The sequence below is a fragment of the Pleurodeles waltl genome, chromosome 2_1, assembly GCF_031143425.1.
Source record: "Pleurodeles waltl isolate 20211129_DDA chromosome 2_1, aPleWal1.hap1.20221129, whole genome shotgun sequence".
Lineage (NCBI taxonomy): Eukaryota > Metazoa > Chordata > Amphibia > Caudata > Salamandridae > Pleurodeles > Pleurodeles waltl.
Genome location: NC_090438.1, coordinates 407,684,799 through 407,705,997, shown reverse-complemented (window position 1 = coordinate 407,705,997; position 21,199 = coordinate 407,684,799).

Below are 21,199 nucleotides of genomic sequence, written 5' to 3'. Positions count from 1 at the left end.
AAGGGAATGATTGTTTATGTACCTGAAGGTGTCCCTTCCTGCACATAAGCAATCTAGAATGGCGATTTGTTACTTCTATGTGTTCTGCAAAATGCAGCACTCATAGACGTGGCAAATCATCGTTATTGAATGATTGTTCATGAGCAGTAAGGAACACCTTCTTGCAGATAAACAACCATTCATGGTGTTTTGCTGTTTCTATGTGTTTCTATGTGTGCTGCAGAATGCAGAATGCAGCACACATAAAAAAAGCAAAAACAAGGAGAAATAAAAGTATTTCTACTTGCTGTGCCATGCTAATGCCACCTCTGGGATGGCAGTAGTTTTTTGCGCCGCCATAGATTTACGAGTTCTTGTAAATCTGGGACAGCATCAAAAGTAATGGATGTTGCGGTGGAATGCCCAAGCAACACCCATTGCACACCCCTCTGCGGCAGAAAACTGCAGCAGAGTGGCCTATAATTACAAGGCAGTGTTAAGCCACAAAAAGCAGCTTACTGTGGCCTTCTAAAGATGGCGCAGTGCACAGTGCCACTGGAGCATCACAAAACGTGAAGCTCCGGTGGTGAGAGTGGCATGTAAATTTACCCCTGAGTCCGAAGGTAAAACTTTTCACCAGGATAATTCTGGTTCTTGTATCCATCCCCTTGCTCCATTGTGGTCATACGTAAACCTTACACTTGTTCCAGCTAAGGACAACCAGACGAAAGTGTTCATTGTTTAATGCTTTTGGCTCTATTTTGCTCTTTAGACTTTCGACATTCATGATTCTGGTGCTGCTTACTGGATTTTGTTGTCTTAGTGTTAAAATATTATAATTTACACTGCTTTTTGAATACTGCGTAAAAACTTTGCACATCCCTGCTAAGTCAAGCCAGCCTGCTCTGTGCCCCAGCTCTCAGGGTGTCAAGCTCAGGTTAATTGAGTCGCTTTAATAGTTCACCTGTATTAGCTAGAGTTTCACCATGTCCCCATTTCCCCACACAATGATTGCGAACCATTGGGTGTCAGTTCTCACTCCAGAAATTACATGCATGACTTATCTTGAAGAATAAAATGTCAAAGAAATGCCAGCCCCTCCCCAAGGTACATTGGAAGAAGTCAGGTAGTGTGGCCAGGAACATGTATGAAGGGAAATGTTGGTGGGATGTGTCAATGGGGCTTTCAAGCACTCAGAATAGGCAAGAAGACTGCAATTAGGCCCTAAAGTTAAAGCAGGAGAAGGGGTGGGCTGTCCCGGAAAATCTTTTGGTATACTGGATAACATTTTCGGCCTCATTTTTGAGGCCTATGGTGCAAGTCGGAGTAGCAAGCAAGGAAAGGGCAGAAATGCACCTTATCTACAAGATACAACACATTTTTGTCCTCCCCACTGCGCTGTTGTGAAAATTGCTGCTTAGCACCAACTCAGACACCATTGCACCATGGTGCAAGGGTGCCTGCATTGTGGGTATGATTGTTTTCATGCAGGAAGGGATACCTTCCTCCAGAAAAATAATCACAAAAGGTGTTTCCTCTTTCTCTCTGCAGCACACATACAAAGAGGAAAAACAGGGAGAAATAAAGATATTTCTCCCCGTTGTACCATTCTTATGCCACCCCTGAAGGTGGCATAGGAATCTGATGCATTCCTGGACTTGTAAACCTGAGATTGTCATATGGTAAAACGGCAGCGCTATCAGACGCTGAAGTGGCAAGTACATACGCCGTCGTTACTCACTTCCCGGACTCTACGGTTAGAAACAGACAGGGTCTATTTAGACTTTTTCGTTTGTCTGCATGTCCCATACTGGGGAGCATGCATTTTGGAATTTGAAGTCACTACGCATAAGAAACACCCGGTATTGATTTGGAAGGAACATGTTCCACTACTTTGGATCCTTTTACTTTTGTCAGAATTATTTCATCGTGTGGATGTCTAACTGAACACCATCAGCCACTCTTCTCTAAAAAGTGTATCTAGAGCCATGAAAAAGTCCGAGAGGACGAAACACGTGTTGGCTGTTTTGTTGCTCATCTATGCCTGTTCATTCTGAGGAGTCAGTTTGTTATTGTAACCTGCTATACACTTTCTCATATGTGGACTCAAACATCTTTGAACTATGATTCAACGACCGATCATTGAGGATTAAACGTTTCCACACTAAGTCACCCGACTTTTGGACTCTTTTGTTTGGAGTGCCCTGGTTGCTCTTTTCTTAAAACCTGAGATTGTGCTGGATTCCATCGGGCTTCATGGGTATGCATGATAACACCGCCATCACCACCTATGGAACGCCCCTTTCACACAGTGTTATGCATGAAAGTGGTCCATATTTACAAGGCCATGAAAAGCCACTCAAAGTGGCTTTGCATGGCATTGTAAATATGGGCTGGCATACTGTGCCTCCAGAGCGTCAAACAGAACTGACGATCTGGTGGCGCAGTGTGCCGCTAGGGCCTCGTAAATACGGCCCTTTGTGATTTTGGAAATCTCTGTCAGATGGAATGGGGCTGCACCACAGTGGATCGAGTGGAAGACTGCCAAGTATCCCCCATCCCCCTAGTAACTAAGCACTCAATATTCTTTTATTTGTTTGTTGCGTAGCTCCCCTTAGTAAAGTATTGAGCTGGGAGGCTTATATTGTAGGGGTGATTTGTACTAGCATTAGTAGTACAAATAGTAGTACTTTTAATACTAGTACTGGGCGTGGAACGTAGGCTAGAACAGTAACTTAAATTCTGAATAGGGTACAAGGAGAAAGTTTAGATGTAATAGCAGCAGTGACCACCACAAATCTAAAGGGAAGAGGTGGGTGAAGGGACGAGGAGGGCAATTTAAAAGAAATATATAATTTAAAAAATGTACCTTTTTCCTGTTGTTGCCACAGCCTCCTGATGGGTTGCTTCTCAGGTCTTCCTGTGGTGTCGCAGCGAATGCTGGGACACCACCATAGGCTCCCCAACAATCCTGGGCCTGCTGACATGCTAAACATAGTATGTAAGCAGCGTCAGGATTGGTCTGAGAGGCTCGGATTGCGACTCACACAGAAGCCTGCGGTCTGTGCTGTTTCTCCAGCCCAGCTGTGTATACAGCCCGACAGGAGAAACCTAAGTGCAAATGTGTGTTTAGCCAACCTCAGACAGCTGGTCAAACACACATGCGCACTCAGGCCCATATTTGTACTTTTTTAGCTCCGCATTTGCACCGCTTGTTGACGCAAAAGCGGCACAAACTTACAAAATACAATTGTATTTTGTAAGTTTGTGCCACCTTTGAGTCAAAAAATGATGCAAATGTGACGCTAAAAAGGTATATATATGGGCCTCAGTGCACTGTCCCCTCTTCCCTCCATCCCACAGCCCAGCCCGGCCCCACCCTGAACACACTGCTGGCTGAAGCAGCAGATGAAAGATAAAACAATAATTAAATATTGTTTTATCTGTCTTTCATCTCCTGGCTTAGTGGGGAGGGGGGCACACAGCCATTACAAAGGCACTGCCGTTGTATAATAGTATTTTATTAACAGTTCTAGAAGTAAAAACGCTGAGAGAACAAGTGACCAAGGAGTTATTTAAGTGAGAAATATTCCACCTTGAGCTTTGTAGTAGACAAAATGCTGCATAATATTTCCAATTCACATGTAATTGACTCATGAAATTGGCTCAGTTATGAACTCCTAATATTAACTGACCTTCTCGATGAATTGAGGTAGAAGAATTTGCCTTAATGAGTTTGGCACAAGATGAAAATAGACTCTATAACATAAAAAGACAATAAAAATACAGCTCCAGTTGCAATCTAATTTCTCCTAGTACTATAAGGCTAAAGGCCCATTTAAAAGGATAGTGACCCTCTAGCTCAACCACTTCCTTTCCATAATCCAGACACATATGCACACAAAAGGCAATGCCAGACTCTGCTGGACGATAAAAAAAAAAACGTGATCCAGAAAGAGCGCAGGCTTTTACGTGAAGAATTAGCACGACACAGAAATTCAGAGGGATGCTCCTGTTGTAGAAATGTCACACACTTAAGAGTAGGAAAAGAAGGTACATGCCCCAAAAGTATGTAGATACCCAGGCCCATATTATACTTCTTTAGCGCCGCATTTGCGGCATTTTTTGACGCAATATCGGCACAAACTTACAAAATACAAATGTATTTTGTAAGTTTGCGCCGTTTTTGAGTCAAAAAACGACTCAAATGCGGCGATAACATTTCTGTCTCAAGCATTCACTGCGAGCAAAAGAAACATATGGGAAAGATGGAGGAAGAGAAAAACGAAAAAGAGTAACAATTGGAGAAAGCAGAAAGCTACAAGAGTGAGCTGAAGGGGCAGGGAGTGCGTTTCGATAGGTTGAAGAGTCCCGAGATGGCTTGAAGATTACGCTGTCTCAGTATTCCGGGTTCGCACATTTAATTGCAGCCAGCGGCGTGTTTAAGAGGAGAGCTTTGGGCACCAGCAAGTTTTTATTTACAAACTAAGCACTGTAGATATCATGTATTGGTACACCTAAACTCTAAAAGTTGCAGTGACCCACACGGCACTTTTTAATGTCATAATTGTGGTGTCTCCATTGCGAGTCGTCTCCGTCTCCATCGGGAGGGTATTTAACACCATTTGCTGCTTAAATGTTCTATTTTTAGTGAAGTAAACAACTTTTTCCATAAAACGGAACTGTCAACTTAAAACCTGCTTTCACACCTGGGCGTAACATAAGTGAAGTGCACAGCACCATTTTCGATCGTCATTTTGAATTATGAAACTATTAAGATTCAATTACATTTCTTTCTACATGTGACTCAAAGGCACTGCCAAAGATGTTTCACCCCTTTATGACCGGGCTGGTGGCTCTGTTAGACCTAGCAGGAACGTAGAGATGCAGATTCTAAATGCAAACAACAAAACACGGTGTAGAATACTACAAAATACGGACGCATTCAAAGCGAAATATGGCGAGGCAGGAACAGGTAAGCTCGCTGTAATGGGAATGAGTGTTTTTAAAGAATAAAGGCTGACATGTCCAAGACAGTAATTAATGCAAAATGTAATGTAATTGCTATAGTTGTAAGTGCATATTTTTTGAACCGCAGATGTTAGCGAGTCCGGATATCCAGGCAAAAGTGACATGTTTAAACACATAGGAACTCTTGAGATGTTAGCGAGTCCTGATATCCAGGCAAAAGTGACATGTTTAAACAAATAGAAAGTCTTGATAAACTTAGGGCTACCCTTTTCACCCCTACCCTTCCCTTGATAACTCTAAGAAAAGATACACTATCAAGTGAATCCAAACTTCTGTGTGCATTTAACAGTTTCTTGTCATTTTTCAAATACGCATGAGTGCCCTTTAACCCATTAAACCCTTCGAGGTGCTGCCTCCACAGAATTGTTTGTGTCTGCCTGATAATGTATAATTTGTCAGTTGTGTTTGCCTCCGTTGACCCTAGTACGTTTCTGCCCAGACTAAAGCAGTGAAAGGGATCGGCACTAGACAGTCCATCGCTTGGATGCATTTGCTGTTTCCTCAAAGGGCCGCCTCCGTCATTTATGATGGAGTTGTGCAGATAGCTGTCAGCATCGCTGCCTCTGAGGGAATTTATCAACACGTTGCAGCGTAGAGGAGGCTTCTTCCGGAGCTTACTAGACAAAAATGGCAAACATGAATGCACTGCAGGCGTGTGCATTTGTCTGTCTTTAATAACCAATGGAAACTTCTCAGTAAAGCAGCAATGCCACGTTTATTTGCCTATTTCCGATCACAAAAAATTGAAGCGCGATGTTTGCTAGCGGTTAAGGTGTACGTTGCTAACTTTGCAAGATGACAAGGTACAACATTCGGTTGGAAAGGACATGTGTTCAAAATGACGTCGTGGAGTTCTTCTTGCTATGAAAGAAGGTAGACTTCTTTTGCATCGTGGTATAACTTGTGAGAAGTCTCGAGTAGCTCAAACGATAAATTATATTTATTGGAGCGTTTGAAACCTCAAATTACAGGTGATACTTCTAAAAATAAAGGCTTAGCAAAGTAGGGATAACAGAGAAGGGGGATATGAATACATTTACTTCAGAAAACGTGGCATTCTTTAACCCCTTCGCTGCCAGGCCTTTTCCCCCTCCTGTGCCAGGCCTTTTTTTGCCTATTTGGGGCAGTTCGCGCTTAGGCCCTCATAACTTTTTGTCCACATAAGCTAACCAAGCCAAATTTGCGTCCTTTTTTTCCAACATCCTAGGGATTCTAGAGGTACCCAGACTTTGTGGTTCCCCTGAAGGAGGCCAAGAAATTGGCCAAAATACAGTGAAAATTTCGTTTTTTTCAAAAAAATTGGAAAAAGTGGCTGCAGAAGAAGGCTTGTGGTGTTTCCCCTGAAAATGGCATCAACAAAGGGTTTGCGGTGCTAAACTCAGCAGCTTCCCAGCTTTCAGGAACAGGCAGACTTGAATCAGAATACCCAATTTTTCAACACAATTTTGGCATTTTACTGGGGCATACCCCATTTGTGCAATTTTTTGTGCTTTCAGCCTCCTTCCAGTCAGTGACAGGAATGGTCATGAAACCAATGCTGGATCCCAGAAACCTAAACATTTCTGAAAAGTAGACAACATTCTGAATTCAGCAAGGGGTCATTTGTGTAGATCCTACAAGGGTTTCCTACAAAAAATAACAGCTGAAAAAGAAAAATATTGAAATTGAGGTGAAAAAACCATCAATTTTTCTCTACGTTTTACTCTGTAACTTTTCCCTGCAATATCTGATTATCGAAAGCAATATACCGTTACGTCTGGACTCCTCTGGTTGCGGGGATATATAGGGTTTGTAGGTTCATCAAGAACCCGAGGAACCCAGAGCCAATAAATGAGCTGCACCCTGCAGTGCGTTTTCATTCTATACCGGGTATACAGAAATTCATTTGCTGAAATATAAGGAGTCAAAAATTGCTATCAAGAAAACCTTTGCATTTCCAAAAAGGGCACAAGATAAGGTGTTGAGGAGCAGTGGTTATTTGCACATCTCTGAATTCCGGGGTGACCATAGTAGCACGTGAATTACAGGGAATTTCTCAAATAGATGTCTTTTTTACACACACTCCTATATTTGGAAGGAAAAAATGTAGAGAAAGACAAGGGGCAATAGTACTTGTTTTGCTAATCTATGTTCCCCCAAGTCTCCCGATAAAAATGGTACCTCACTTGTGTGGGTAGGCCTAGCACCCGCGACAGGATATGCCCCAAAACACAACGTGGACACATCACAGAAAACAGAGCTGTTTTTAGCAAAGTGACTACCTGTAGATTTTGGCCTCTAGCTCAGCCACCACCTAGGGAAACCTACCAAACCTGTGCATTTCTGAAAACTAGAGACCTAGGGGAATCCAAGGAGGGGTGACTTGTGTGGCTCGGACCAGGTTCTGTTACCCAGAATCCTTTGCAAACCTCAAAATTTGGCTAAAAAAACACATGTTCCTCACATTTCTGTGGCAGAAAGTTCTGGAATCTGAGAGGAGCCACAAATTTCCTTCCACCCAGCGTTCCCCCACGTCTCCCGATAAAAAATTATACCTCACTTGTGTGGGTAGGCCTAGCACCCGCGACAGGATATGCCCCAAAACACAACGTGGACACATCACAGAAAACAGAGCTGTTTTTAGCAAAGTGACTACCTGTAGATTTTGGCCTCTAGCTCAGCCGCCACCTAGGGAAACCTACCAAACCTGTGCATTTCTGAAAACTAGAGACCTAGGGGAATCCAAGGAGGGGTGACTTGTGTGGCTCGGAACAGGTTCTGTTACCCAGAATCCTTTGCAAACCTCAAAATTTGGCTAAAAAAAACACATGTTCCTCACATTTCTGTGGCAGAAAGTTCTGGAATCTGAGAGGAGCCACAAATTTCCTTCCACACAGCGTTCCCCCACGTCTCCCGATAAAAATGATACCTCACTTGTGTGGGTAGGCCTAGCGCCCGCGACAGGATATGCCCCAAAACACAACGTGGACATATCACAGAAAACAGAGCTGTTTTTAGCAAAGTGACTACCTGTAGATTTTGGCCTCTAGCTCAGCCGCCACCTAGGGAAACCTACCAAACCTGTGCATTTCTGAAAACTAGAGACCTAGGGGAATCCAAGGAGGGGTGACTTGCGGGGCTCGGACCAGGTTCTGTTACCCAGAATCCTTTGCAAACCTCAAAATTTGGCTAAAAAAACACATGTTCCTCACATTTCTGTGGCAGAAAGTTCTGGAATCTGAGAGGAGCCACGAATTTCCTTCCACCCAGCGTTCCCCCACGTCTCCCGATAAAAATGATACCTCACTTGTGTGGGTAGGCCTAGCGCCCGCGACAGGATATGCCCCAAAACACAACGTGGACATATCACAGAAAACAGAGCTGTTTTTAGCAAAGTGACTACCTGTAGATTTTGGCCTCTAGCTCAGCCGCCACCTAGGGAAACCTACCAAACCTGTGCATTTCTGAAAACTAGAGACCTAGGGGAATCCAAGGAGGGGTGACTTGCGGGGCTCGGACCAGGTTCTGTTACCCAGAATCCTTTGCAAGTCTCAAAATTTGGCTAAAAAAACACATGTTCCTCACATTTCTGTGGCAGAAAGTTCTGGAATCTGAGAGGAGCCACAAATTTCCTTCCACCCAGCGTTTCCCCACGTCTCCCGATAAAAATGATACCTCACTTGTGTGGGTAGGCCTAGCGCCCGCGACAGGATATGCCCCAAAACACAACGTGGACATATCACAGAAAACAGAGCTGTTTTTAGCAAAGTGACTACCTGTAGATTTTGGCCTCTAGCTCAGCCGCCACCTAGGGAAACCTACCAAACCTGTGCATTTCTGAAAACTAGAGACCTAGGGGAATCCAAGGAGGGGTGACTTGCGGGGCTTGGACCAGGTTCTGTTACCCAGAATCCTTTGCAAACCTCAAAATTTGGCTAAAAAAACACATGTTCCTCACATTTCTGTGGCAGAAAGTTCTGGAATCTGAGAGGAGCCACAAATTTCCTTCCACCCAGCGTTCCCCCACGTCTCCCGATAAAAATGATACCTCACTTGTGTGGGTAGGCCTAGCGCCCGCGACAGGATATGCCCCAAAACACAACGTGGACATATCACAGAAAACAGAGCTGTTTTTAGCAAAGTGACTACCTGTAGATTTTGGCCTCTAGCTCAGCCGGTACCTAGGGAAACCTACCAAACCTGTGCATTTCTGAAAACTAGAGACCTAGGGGAATCCAAGGAGGGGTGACTTGTGTGGCTCGGACCAGGTTCTGTTACCCAGAATCCTTTGCAAACCTCAAAATTTGGCTAAAAAAACATATGTTCCTCACATTTCTGTGGCAGAAAGTTCTGGAATCTGAGAGGAGCCACAAATTTCCTTCCACCCAGCGTTCCCCCCGTCTCCCGATAAAAATGATACCTCACTTGTGTGGGTAGGCCTAGCGCCCGCGACAGGATATGCCCCAAAACACAACGTGGACACATCACAGAAAACAGAGCTGTTTTTAGCAAAGTGACTACCTGGAGATTATGGCCTCTAGCTCAGCCGCCACCTAGGGAAACCTACCAAACCTGTACATTTCTGAAAACTAGAGACCTAGGGGAATCCAAGGAGGGGTGACTTGTGTGGCTCGGACCAGGTTCTGTTACCCAGAATCCTTTGCAAACCTCAAAATTTGGCAAAAAAAACACATGTCCCTCACATTTCTGTGGCAGAAAGTTCTGGAATCTGAGAGGAGCTACAAATTTCCTTCCACCCAGCGTTCCCCCAAGTCTCCCGATAAAAATGATACCTCACTTGCGTGGGTAGGCCTAGCGCCGGCGACACGAAACACCCCAAAGCGCAACGTGGACACATCCTAAATTTTAGAAAAAAACAGAGGTGTTTTTTGCGAAGTGCCTACCTGTAGATTTTGGCCTCTAGCGCAGGCGGCACCTAGGGAAACCTACCAAACCTGTGCATTTCTGAAAACTAGAGACCTAGGGGAATCCAAGGAGGGGTGACTTGCGGGGCTCAGACCAGGTTCTGTTACCCAGAATCCTTTGCAAACCTCAAAATTTGGCTAAAAATACACGTTACTCACATTTCTGTGGCCGAAAGTTCTGGAATCTGAGAGGAGCCACAAATTTCCTTCTACCCAGCGTTCCCCCAAGTCTCCCGATAAAAATGATACCTCACTTGCGTGGGTAGGCCTAGCGCCGGCGACAGGAAACACCCCAAAGCGCAACGTGGACACATCCTAAATTTTGGAAAAAAACAGAGGTGTTTTTTGCGAAGTGCCTACCTGTAGATTTTGGCCTCTAGCTCAGCCGGCACCTATGGAAACCTACCAAACCTGTGCATTTCTGAAAACTAGAGACCTAGGGGAATCCAAGGAGGGGTGACTTGCGGGGCTCGGACCAGGTTCTGTTACCCAGAATCCTTTGCAAACCTCAAAATTTGGCTAAAAAAACATATGTCCCTCACATTTCTGTGGCAGAAAGTTCTGGAATCTGAGAGGAGGTACAAATTTCCTTCCACCCAGCGTTCCCGCAAGTCTCCCGATAAAAATGATACCTCACTTGCGTGGGTAGGCCTAGCGCCGGCGACAGGAAACACCCCAAAGCGCAACGTGGACACATCCTAAATTTTGGAAAAAAACAGAGGTGTTTTTTGCGAAGTGCCTACCTGTAGATTTTGGCCTCTAGCTCAGCCGGCACCTAGGGAAACCTACCAAACCTGTGCATTTCTGAAAACTAGAGACCTAGGGGAATCCAAGGAGGGGTGACTTGCGGGGCTCGGACCAGGTTCTGTTACCCAGAATCCTTTGCAAACCTCAAAATGTGGCTAAAAATACACATGTTACTCACATTTCTGTGGCAGAAAGTTCTGGAATCTGAGAGGAGCCACAAATTTCCTTCTACCCAGCTTTCCCCCAAGTCTCCCGATAAAAATGATACCTCACTTGTGTGGGTAGCACTAGCGCCCACGAAAGGAAAGGGCCCAAAACACAACGTGGACACATCACATTTTTTTATAAAAAGCAGTGCCTACCTGTGGATTTTGGCCTGTAGCTCAGCCGACACCTGAGGAAACCTAGCAAACCAGTGCATTTTTGAAAACTAGAAACCCAGGGGAATCCAAGATGGGGTGACTTGCGGGGCTCTGACCAGGTTATGTTACCCAGAATCCTTTGCAAACATCAAAATTTGGCCCAAAAAACACTTTTTCCTCTCATTTCGGTGACAGAAAGTTCTGGAATCTGAGAGGAGCCACAAATTTCCTTCCACCCAGCGTTCCCCTAAGTCTCTCGATAAAAATGGTACATCACTTCTGTGGGTAGGCCTAGCGCCCACAAAAGGAAATGGCCCAAAACACAACGTGGACACAACATATTTTTTCACAGAAAACAGAGGTGTTTTTTGCAAGGTGCCTACCTGTGGTGTTTGGCCTGTAGCTCAGCCGGCCCCAGGGGGGGGGGGCAGAAATGCCCTAAAATAAATTTGCCCCCCCAACCCCCACCCTCCCCCGCCGGGAGCGACCCTGCCTACGGGGTCGCTCCCCCTGCGTGACATTGGCACCAAAAAACAAATCCCCGGTGCCTAGTGGTTTCTGCCCCCTTGGGGGCAGGTTGACCTAAACTCAGCCAATCTGCCCCCAAGGGGGGCAGAAATGGCCTAAATACAATTTGTCCCCCAGGGTAGCGACTTTTGCCTGATGGGTCGCTCCCCATCTCTAAAAAAAAAAAACAAAGAAAAAAAAAACGAAAAAAAAGAAAAATTCCCCTGGTGCCTAGAGGTTTCTGCCCCCCCTGCCCCCCGGGGGGGCAGAAATGGCCTAAAATAAATTTGCCCCCCCAACACCCAACCCCCCCCCCGGGAGCGACCCTTGCCTACGGGGTCGCTCCCCCTGCGTGACATTGGCACCAAAAAACAAATCCCCGGTGCCTAGTGGTTTCTGCCCCCTTGGGGGCAGGTTGACCTAAACTCAGCCAATCTGCCCCCAAGGGGGGCAGAAATGGCCTAAATACAATTTGTCCCCCAGGGGAGCGACTTTTGCCTGATGGGTCGCTCCCCATCTCTAAAAAAAAAAAACAAAGAAAAAAAAAAAGAAAAAAAAGAAAAATTCCCCTGGCGCCTAGAGGTTTCTGCTCCCCCCCCCCCCCCGGGGGCAGATCGGCCTAATAATAGGCCGATCTGCCCCCCGGGGGGGCAGAAATGGCCTAAAATAAATTTGCCCCCCCAACACCCACCCCCCCCCCCGGGAGCGACCCTTGCCTACGGGGTCGCTCCCCCTGCGTGACATTGGCGCCAGAAAACAAATCCCCGGTGCCTAGTGGTTTCTGTCCCCTTGGGGGCAGATTGACCTAAAATTGGCCAATCTGCCCCCAGGGGGGCAGAAATGGTCTAAATACAATTTGCCCCCCCAGGGGAGCGACCCTTGCCTGATGGGTCGCTCCCCATCTCTAAAAAAAGAAACAACAAAAAAAAAAAACACAAAAAAAAAATTGCCCTGGTGCCTAGAGTGTTCTGCCCCCCCCCTGGGGGCAGTTCGGCCTAATAATAGGCCGATCTGTCCCCCGGGGGGGCAGAAATGGCCTAAAATAAATTTGCCCCCCCAACCCCCACCCCGCCCCCCGGGAGCGACCCTTGCCTACGGGGTCGCTCTCCCTGCGTGACATTGGCGCCAAAAAACAAATCCCCGGTGCCTAGTGGTTTCTGCCCCCTTGGGGGCAGATTGACCTAAAATTGGCCAATCTGCCCCCAGGGGGGCAGAAATGGTCTAAATACAATTTGCTCCCCCAGGGGAGCGACCCTTGCCTGATGGGTCGCGCCCGATCTCTAAAAAAAGAAACAACAAAAAAAAAAAACACAAAAAAAAAATTGCCCTGGCGCCTAGAGTGTTCTGCCCCCCCCCCTGGGGCAGTTCGGCCTAATAATAGGCCGATCTGTCCCCCGGGGGGGCAGAAATGGCCTAAAATAAATTTGCCCCCCCAACCCCCCCCCCTCCCCCGGGAGCGACCCTTGCCTACGGGGTCGCTCCCCCTGCGTGACATTGGCGCCAAAAAACAAATCCCCGGTGCCTAGTGATTTCTGCCCCCTTGGGGGCAGATTGACCTAAAATTGGCCAATCTGCCCCCAGGGGGGCAGAAATGGTCTAAATACAATTTGCCCCCCCAGGGGAGCGACCCTTTCCTGATGGGTCGCTCCCCATCTCTAAAAAAAGAAACAACAAAAAAAAAAAACACAAAAAAAATTTTGCCCTGGCGCCTAGAGTGTTCTGCCCCCCCCCCCGGGGGCAGTTCGGCCTAATAATAGGCCGATCAGTCCCCCGGGGGGGCAGAAATGGCCTAAAATAAATTTGCCCCCCAACACCCCCCCCCGGGAGCGACCCTTGCCTACGGGGTCGCTCCCCCTGCGTGACATTGGCGCCAAAAAACAAATCCCCGGTGCCTATTGGTTTCTGCCCCCTTGGGGGCAGATTGACCTAAAATTGGCCAATCTGCCCCCAGGGGGGCAGAAATGGTCTAAATACAATTTGCGCCCCCAGGGGAGCGACCCTTGCCTGATGGGTCGCTCCCCATCTCTAAAAAAAGAAACAACAAACAAAAAAAAACACAAAAAAAAATTTGCCCTGGCGCCTAGAGTGTTCTGCCCCCCCCCCCGGGGGCAGTTCGGCCTAATAATAGGCCGATCTGTCCCCCGGGGGGGCAGAAATGGCCTAAAATAAATTTGCCCCCCCAACCCCCACCCCCCCCCCCGGGAGCGACCCTTGCCTACGGGGTCGCTCCCCCTGCGTGACATTGGCGCCAAAAAACAAATCCCCGGTGCCTAGTGGTTTCTGCCCCCTTGGGGGCAGATTGACCTAAAATCGGCCAATCTGCCCCCAGGGGGGCAGAAATGGTCTAAATACAATTTGCCCCCCAGGGGAGCGACCCTTGCCTGATGGGTCGCTCCCCATCTGTAAAAAAAAAAAAAGAACAAAAAAAAAAAACACAAAAAAAAAATTTGCCCTGGCGCCTAGAGGTTTCTTCCCCCCCTGGGGGCAGATCGGCCTAATAATAGGCCGATCTGCCCCCAGGGAGGGGCAGAAAAGGCCTTCCCAAAAAATTGCCCCCCCTGGGAGCGACCCTTGCCAAAGGGGTCGCTTTGTTGCGTGACATTCGCGCGCAAAAACAAACTCCCTGGTGTCTAATGGTTTCTGCCCCCCTTGGGGGCAGATTGGCCTTATCAAAATAGGCCAATCTGCCCCCAAGGGGGGCAGAAATGGCCTAAATATATATTGCCCCGTAGGGGAGCGACCCTTGCCTAAGGGATCGCTCCCCACCTAAAAAAAAAGAATTCATCACAAAAAAAAAAAAAAAAAAAAAAAGGTCCCTGGTGCCTAGAGGTTTCTGCCCCCCCAGGGGGGGCAGAAAAGGCCTTCCTCAAAAAATGCCCCCCTGGGAGCGACCCTTGCCCAAGGGGTCGCTCCCTTTTGCCAATTTCAAGAAAAGAAAAAAAATCCCTGGTGTCTAGTGGGGTTTCAAAAGCCGGATTGCAAGCAATCCGGCTTTTGAAACCTGTGAGAGACTTCAAAGGGAAGGAAATACATTTCCTTCCCTTTGAAGCCTCTCGGGGCCTCCCCCATTGGATTGAAAAAGAAATGCAAAAGCATTTCTTTTTCAATCGCGCTGGAATCTCTGCTTCCAGCGCGATGGGGGAGACCCTGTGACTAATCAGCGCGCGCTCGCGCGCTGACGTCACAGGGGGGGTTGGGGGGTCGGGGGTGGGAGGGGAAGGGCTTCCCCTTCCATCCCTGACTTGGGGGGGAACCCCACAGAGGGAGCGAGAGCGCTCCCTCTGGGCTCTGTGCACAGGACGTAATGGTTACGTCCTGGGCACAGCAGCACTGTGCCTCAGGACGTAACCATTACGTCCTGGGCACAGAAGGGGTTAAACTATTTGCTAAATTTTTAAATGTACTTTTTGTTTATTATTGTATTTTCAAATTAATTTTCTAATTACGTAATTATTCAAAGAATAAACAAACCCTATTTTAGCTGATCAAGATTATTGTATTTTCAAATACATTTTCTAATTACGTAATTATTCAAAGAATAAACAAACCCTATTTTAGCTGATCAAGATCCTTTGCTCGCTATTTGATACCAACTAGTTTTAACATATAATAACAACAGCGAAAACAGTTTCTTCTCACAGCCTGTCTGGTCCACGCCCTTATATTTAATACAGTGTAGTGCAGCGCGCTGCATGATGCTTCTCACAAACATGAAACACACACTGCCTTTCACATTACTTCCCATCCAATAGAAAAGGGCCATAGACGTGCGACCACCTCTTTTTTCTGTCCTAGATATCCACTCCTGATTAAGTTGGTTGTCATGATAGAGTTCAGTGACATAGCAACGGTGGACTGGAACTGGGTACAAGACATGGCAAATGTGCCCCATTACTGCTGGTTGGCCAGTAAAATACAACAATAAATAGGGCTCAGTGGCAGGACCGGCTTGCGTGGCTGGGGCGGGGCAAGGTGCAAGGGAGAAAATTAATTAAAAAAATATAAAAAAAAACACTTACCTGCTTTGCTCCCGTGCCGCCACTCTCTCCCGAATCGTCACTGCTGCAGGCACAGGCTTCCAGCCTGCACTGCTCCAATCCTGACGCTGCTCACAAGAGGATCAGGATTGGCTGGGAGCACCCAGCCAGGGCTTTCCCAGTCAGAATGAGCATGTGCAGGCTGTCTCCAGCCCAGCAACTGTGTTGCTGGCCTGGAGAGAGCCCTGTACGCATGTGTGTTTGGCCGGCCGGAGACGGTTGGCCAAACACACATGCACTATGAGGGGAGTGCACCGTGCACTCCCCTCAGCTCGTCACCCCCAATGCCCTGCCACTTTCACATGGAAAGGATAATAAACAGAGATTATTATCCTTTCCATGTAAAAAGGATTTGTATTCGTTGCTGCTGGAGGGGGGGTAACACTCCTCCGCCCATACGGAGGAGCTGCACCTGCTCAGTGGTCCTCTGAGGCCTCTGGGCACGTTGCCGCTGCAGCTGCTAAACTATTGATAGCTATGCTCTTGCTAGACTCAAAGACCAGGCAAAGTTTTACAAGTGTCTAGGCCTTTAATTGTGTACAGGAATTGGGCTGCTGGCTGCAGTAGTTCCATCACCTGCCTCTCCCTGAGAGCTGTCATGATGCGGAATAGGGCACATATCAAGAGACCAAGAGGGGACTTCTTATCAGGGGCTTTATAGTTCGGACCCCTGCCTCCTGTAAAGCCCCCCATTCTGCCTGCCGCCTCTCCGCTCCTCATCTTTCAACTAAGCTGCATGCATAAAAACACTAGTTTTGAGTTTTCTTGAACACTCCCAGTACATAGGTTGGCATCCTCTTCCTTGTCTCCAGGCTCCTGACAATAGAAGGTAGAGGAGGTGGCTGAGAAACTATGGTATGATCAAGCTACAGAGTGCTGTTAAAACACAACTCTCTTGGGCTGATTACGAGTTCCACGTAATATTCTGACCCATGCCTAAACTTATGTTTACACTTGGGTCAGAAATAAGATTCTGAAAGTATTTAACACATCCAATAATTATCTGAAGCATTAAATTACTCAACCTACGTTAACTTTCAGCAGTTCAACCATATTGTAATTTACCAGGGGAAAATATATGGTATAAACCATACCATGCCGATTTTGGTGTGTTAAACACCAAAGTCTGCAAGCTATTCCCCAATGTTAGACTTGGCACCCTTAAGGTGGTCTAACCCCAGCATTTGGCCTTTCACCTCCTGTTTTGTTGCTGTATCTTTTTGTTGCTCTTAGGACTTTGAGCACTTTGCCATTGGTAACCATTGCTAAAGTACATGTGCTGCTCCCCTAAACATGGAAACATAGGTGTATCCGCAACTGGCATATTTGATTTACTTGTAAGTCCCTTGTAAAGTGGTATACCATATACCCAGGACCTGTACATTAAATTCTGCTAGTTACCTGCAGGACTGATTCCGTCACCCACTTATGTAGCCCTGTAAACGTGTCTCGGCCTCCCACTGCGGAGACTTTGTGTGGAGTTTCACTGCCACTTCAACTTGGCATTTAAAACCTCTTGCCAAGCATCAATCTCCCCTTTTCTTACTTATAAGTCAACCCTCAGGTAGACCCTAGCTAGCCCATAGGGCAGGGTGCCATGGAAGCAGAAGGCAGGACATGTCCTTTTCAGCTTTACCTGTCCTGGTAATGAAAAACTGCCAAATTTGTTTCTCATTACTGTGAGGCATGCTCCTCTCATAGGCCAGTTTTGGGAATTCCTAAAAATACTTTAAAGCTGTTATTCATGATCGGAAAGGAGTAGCTACATCATGTTTGATAGAATTGGAATGGTAATGATAAATCCTCTCTACTGGTAAAGTCAGATTTATTATTACTATTTTATACATGCTACTTTTACAAAGTAGGCATTTCTCTGCCCTCACTGCCCTGTGTGGCTAACAGCCTGTCTCCAATACACGTCTGGCCTGGGCTGGGTGACAGCTCCATCTGTGAATTCCCTTTATAAACCCTTAATACAAAATACTCAACTGCATCTGCATTCATCCGCATACTGATCAGTCTTCCTGGGGAGGATGTTGGAAAGGGCCCACGATTACACTTGAAAGGGTAGTGGCCTGAGCCCACACAAAAGGGCTGATTACCCCCCACTGATAGTCTGGAACCAGGGCTGGGCTAAAAGGGGGACCTCTGCACTTTAGAGAGATCCTTTGAAGTTACCTTCACAGGCACCTTTGGGTATAAGTACTGGGTCTTTGACCCCTTAAAACCAGATCACTACTGGACTTGGAAAGAACTCTGCTGGAGTAAAGACTGATGTGCTGTAAGAACTGGCACTCTGCCTGGACTGACTGTTCCAAGGAACTGATTCTCTACATTGCTGGGCTGTCCTGCTGATCTCTGCTCTGCTGAGGACAAGGACTGGACCCATCTTGCTAACCAGAAGATCTCCAAGGTCTTGCTTGCTTGCCCCCTGTTCTTCTTCACTCTCAGGGACATGAAAGACTGCTTGCAACTCTCCTGGTGCTGCTGCACTTTGCCACCTGTGAGTCTTAACGTTCCCTGAGGTGCCTCCTCCAATTTGGGCCTTAGAAGTGGGTTCTGAATCTGAAAACCTCAAAAAGTGATGCATCACCCTGCGTGCACCAGAAACTCCAATGCTTTGCTTCCCCTTCGACTATGCAGCAGCTACCCAATGACAGCAGCTTCACCACTGCGCAACCCAACAGTGATGCTCTGCATGCCCTGCCAATGACGCATCGCATCCACTTTTACAGAGTCTGATGACAAGGCATCGCCCCGGGTGTGTCTCTGCTGATGATGCAGTGCTCCCCCAAACGTACTGTTTCTGCCGACCCTTTATTGATTATAAAGCCAGACTGCCCTCCATTGAGGCTGGCCTGCATTTTAACTTTACACTGGTCCCTCACGACCTCAAGTAACCTTTTAAGCAATATTGACTTCTAAGCACTGTTTTCACACTTAAGAGGCTTATTTACAAGCCCCGTGGTGCAGGGCAGTGCAGCAAGTGACCTTGCTGCGCTGTACCGCGCAACCAGGAAAGGGCAGAAAAATGCCATTTATACAAAATACAAGTAATTTCTGTCCTCCCCCGCTGCGCTGGCGCACAATGGGCTGCCTAGAGCCAATGCTGGCACCCTTCCACCATTGTGCAAGGATGCCTGCATTGCAGACAGGATTTGTTTCTGTGCAAGAAGGGATGCCTTCTTGCACAAAAACAGCCCATGGGAACTTTTTCCACTTTCTACAGAATGCAGCACAGGTAAAAAGAGGAAAAATTGATGAGAAATAAAGACATTTCTCCTTGTTGCATCTCCCCTAGGAGGTGTACAATTTTGATGCATTCCCAGGTTTACAAATTCTGGGAATGCACCAAAACCCATTGGTGTTGTGTGGGAAAACCCACCAAAGACCTATGGAACACCTCCTTGACGCAGTGTAAGGCAATGCAGTGACTTGTGCTCCGTTGCCTTGCACCATATCTACAAGGCCATGAAAAGCCATACAACGTGGCTTTGCGTGACCTATTAGATATGGGCCTGCACTATGCACCAGTGGTGTGTCAAAAAAAGTAAAAAAGTAATGTGGCTGCAGTACTCAGTGCTTGTATATAAGCCCCTTAATCTTAAAAAAATAATTTCTCAACTTCTACTGATTGGATTCTTGTTTTGGTCTTGTTTTACTCAGATAAATATTCTCTATTTCTCTAAACGGTGTGGAGACTTTGGGGGTCATTCTGACCCTGGCGGTCGGTGATAAAGCGGCGGCCAACCCGCCAACAGGCTGGCGGTTCAAAAAATGGAATTCTGACCCTGGCAGGAACCGCCAACAGAGCCCGCCACTTTACCACTCCGACCGCCACGGCGGGACAGACAAACAGCGCGGCGGTCACCGCCAACAGGCAGGCGGCAGACAATGTACCGCCCACCCTATCACAACTCACCAATCCGCCACCTCATCTGGGGCGGGAGCCCCGCTGATGAAACCACAGCGGAAACAGACTACGAACGGGAAAACGCTCACCTCTATACACTCCACGAGGACGGAGGACAGCATGGAGCCCGAATTACACATCCTACCCGCTCTCGTCTACCTGCTCATCTACCACGAGTACGAACTCCGGCGCAGACGACAATGGTGAGTACCGCACCTACGACACAGGGGAGGGGGGGAGGAGGAAGGGTTACGGGCACACACATACGCATCACACCCACCCCCCAACTATCTACACACCAATGCAGAGCACCAAGTCAAAGTGACCCCACCCAAACCCCCGTGAATAACAAAAAGATATGATTCCAGTGAGAAACAACATTTATGTACAAAATAGGTTCATTGAAGACATGGCAAATTAGGAAAATGATGGAAAAAATTTCAAATGTAAACATTGCGTGAACGAGAAATAGAGGCAGAAAGTCCCGCACAGTCACAGAAATTGCAAATGTCCGTGGGCCGAAGTGTATCAACACATGGGCAAAGCCCACACAGGAGACCTGAGTACGTTGGAGAGAACACTGCAGGAGCATCAGATGACAAAACTACAGGCACCTCAGGGGGAAGGGAAGAGGGGGGAACCACAGCCACATGAGTCCACGACGCCAGATCCAAGAAGGGGCCACCATGCCCACTGTCCAATCCTGGGGAGTGCAAAGCCACAGTCTCTCAAGTCTCTACAGTGGGTGGCTTGCCCACTGTCATATCCTAGGGAGTGCAAAGTCACAGTCCATCAAGTGGATAACAGTCTCCACAGGCAATGGAGGAGGCAGGATGGGCCGAGTGCAGCGTGAACATTGGCACAACACAGAACCGGCACAGTCATTGGCCCAGCGGGGCTTGAGACGGCGGGGCCCAGCGGAGCGGTGCTTGACAGGAAGGGCCCAGCGGAGCGGTGCATGAGATGAAGGGCCCAGCGGAACGGTGCTTGAGACTGCGGGGCCCAGCGGAGCGGTGCTTGACAGGAAGGGCCCAGCGGAGCGGTGCTTGAGACGGCGGGGCCCAGCGGAGCGGTGCTTGAGATGAAGGGCCCAGCGGAGCGGTGCTTGACAGGAAGGGCCCAGCGGAGCAGTGCTTGACAGGAAGGGCCCAGCGGAGCGGTGCTTGAGATGAAGGGCCCAGCGGAGCGGTGCTTGACAGGAAGGGCCCAGCGGAGCGGTGCTTGAGATGAAGGGCCCAGCGGAGCGGTGCTTGAGAGGAAGGGCCCAGCGGAGCGGTGCTTGAGACGGCGTGGCCCAGCGGGGCGGTGTTTGAGATGAAGGGCCCAGCGGAGCGGTGCTTGAGACGGCGGGGCCCAGCGGAGCGGTGCTTGACAGGAAGGGCCCAGCGGAGCGGTGCTTGAGATGAAGGGCCCAGCGGAGCGGGACCTGTCTTGGCGGGGCCCTCTTCAGCGGTGCCTTCCTGCACGGCGGGGCCCTCTTCAGCGGTGCCTTCCTGCACGGCGGGGCCCTCTTCAGCGGTGCCTTTCTGGACGGCGGGGCCCTCTTCAGCGGTGCCTTCCTGCACGGCGGGGCCCTCTTCAGCGGTGCCTTTCTGGACGGCGGGGCCCTCTTCAGCGGTGCCTTCCTGCACGGCGGGGCCCTCTTCAGCGGTGCCTTTCTGGACGGCGGGCCCTCTTCAGCGGTGCCTTCCTGCACGGCGGGGCCCTCTTCAGCGGTGC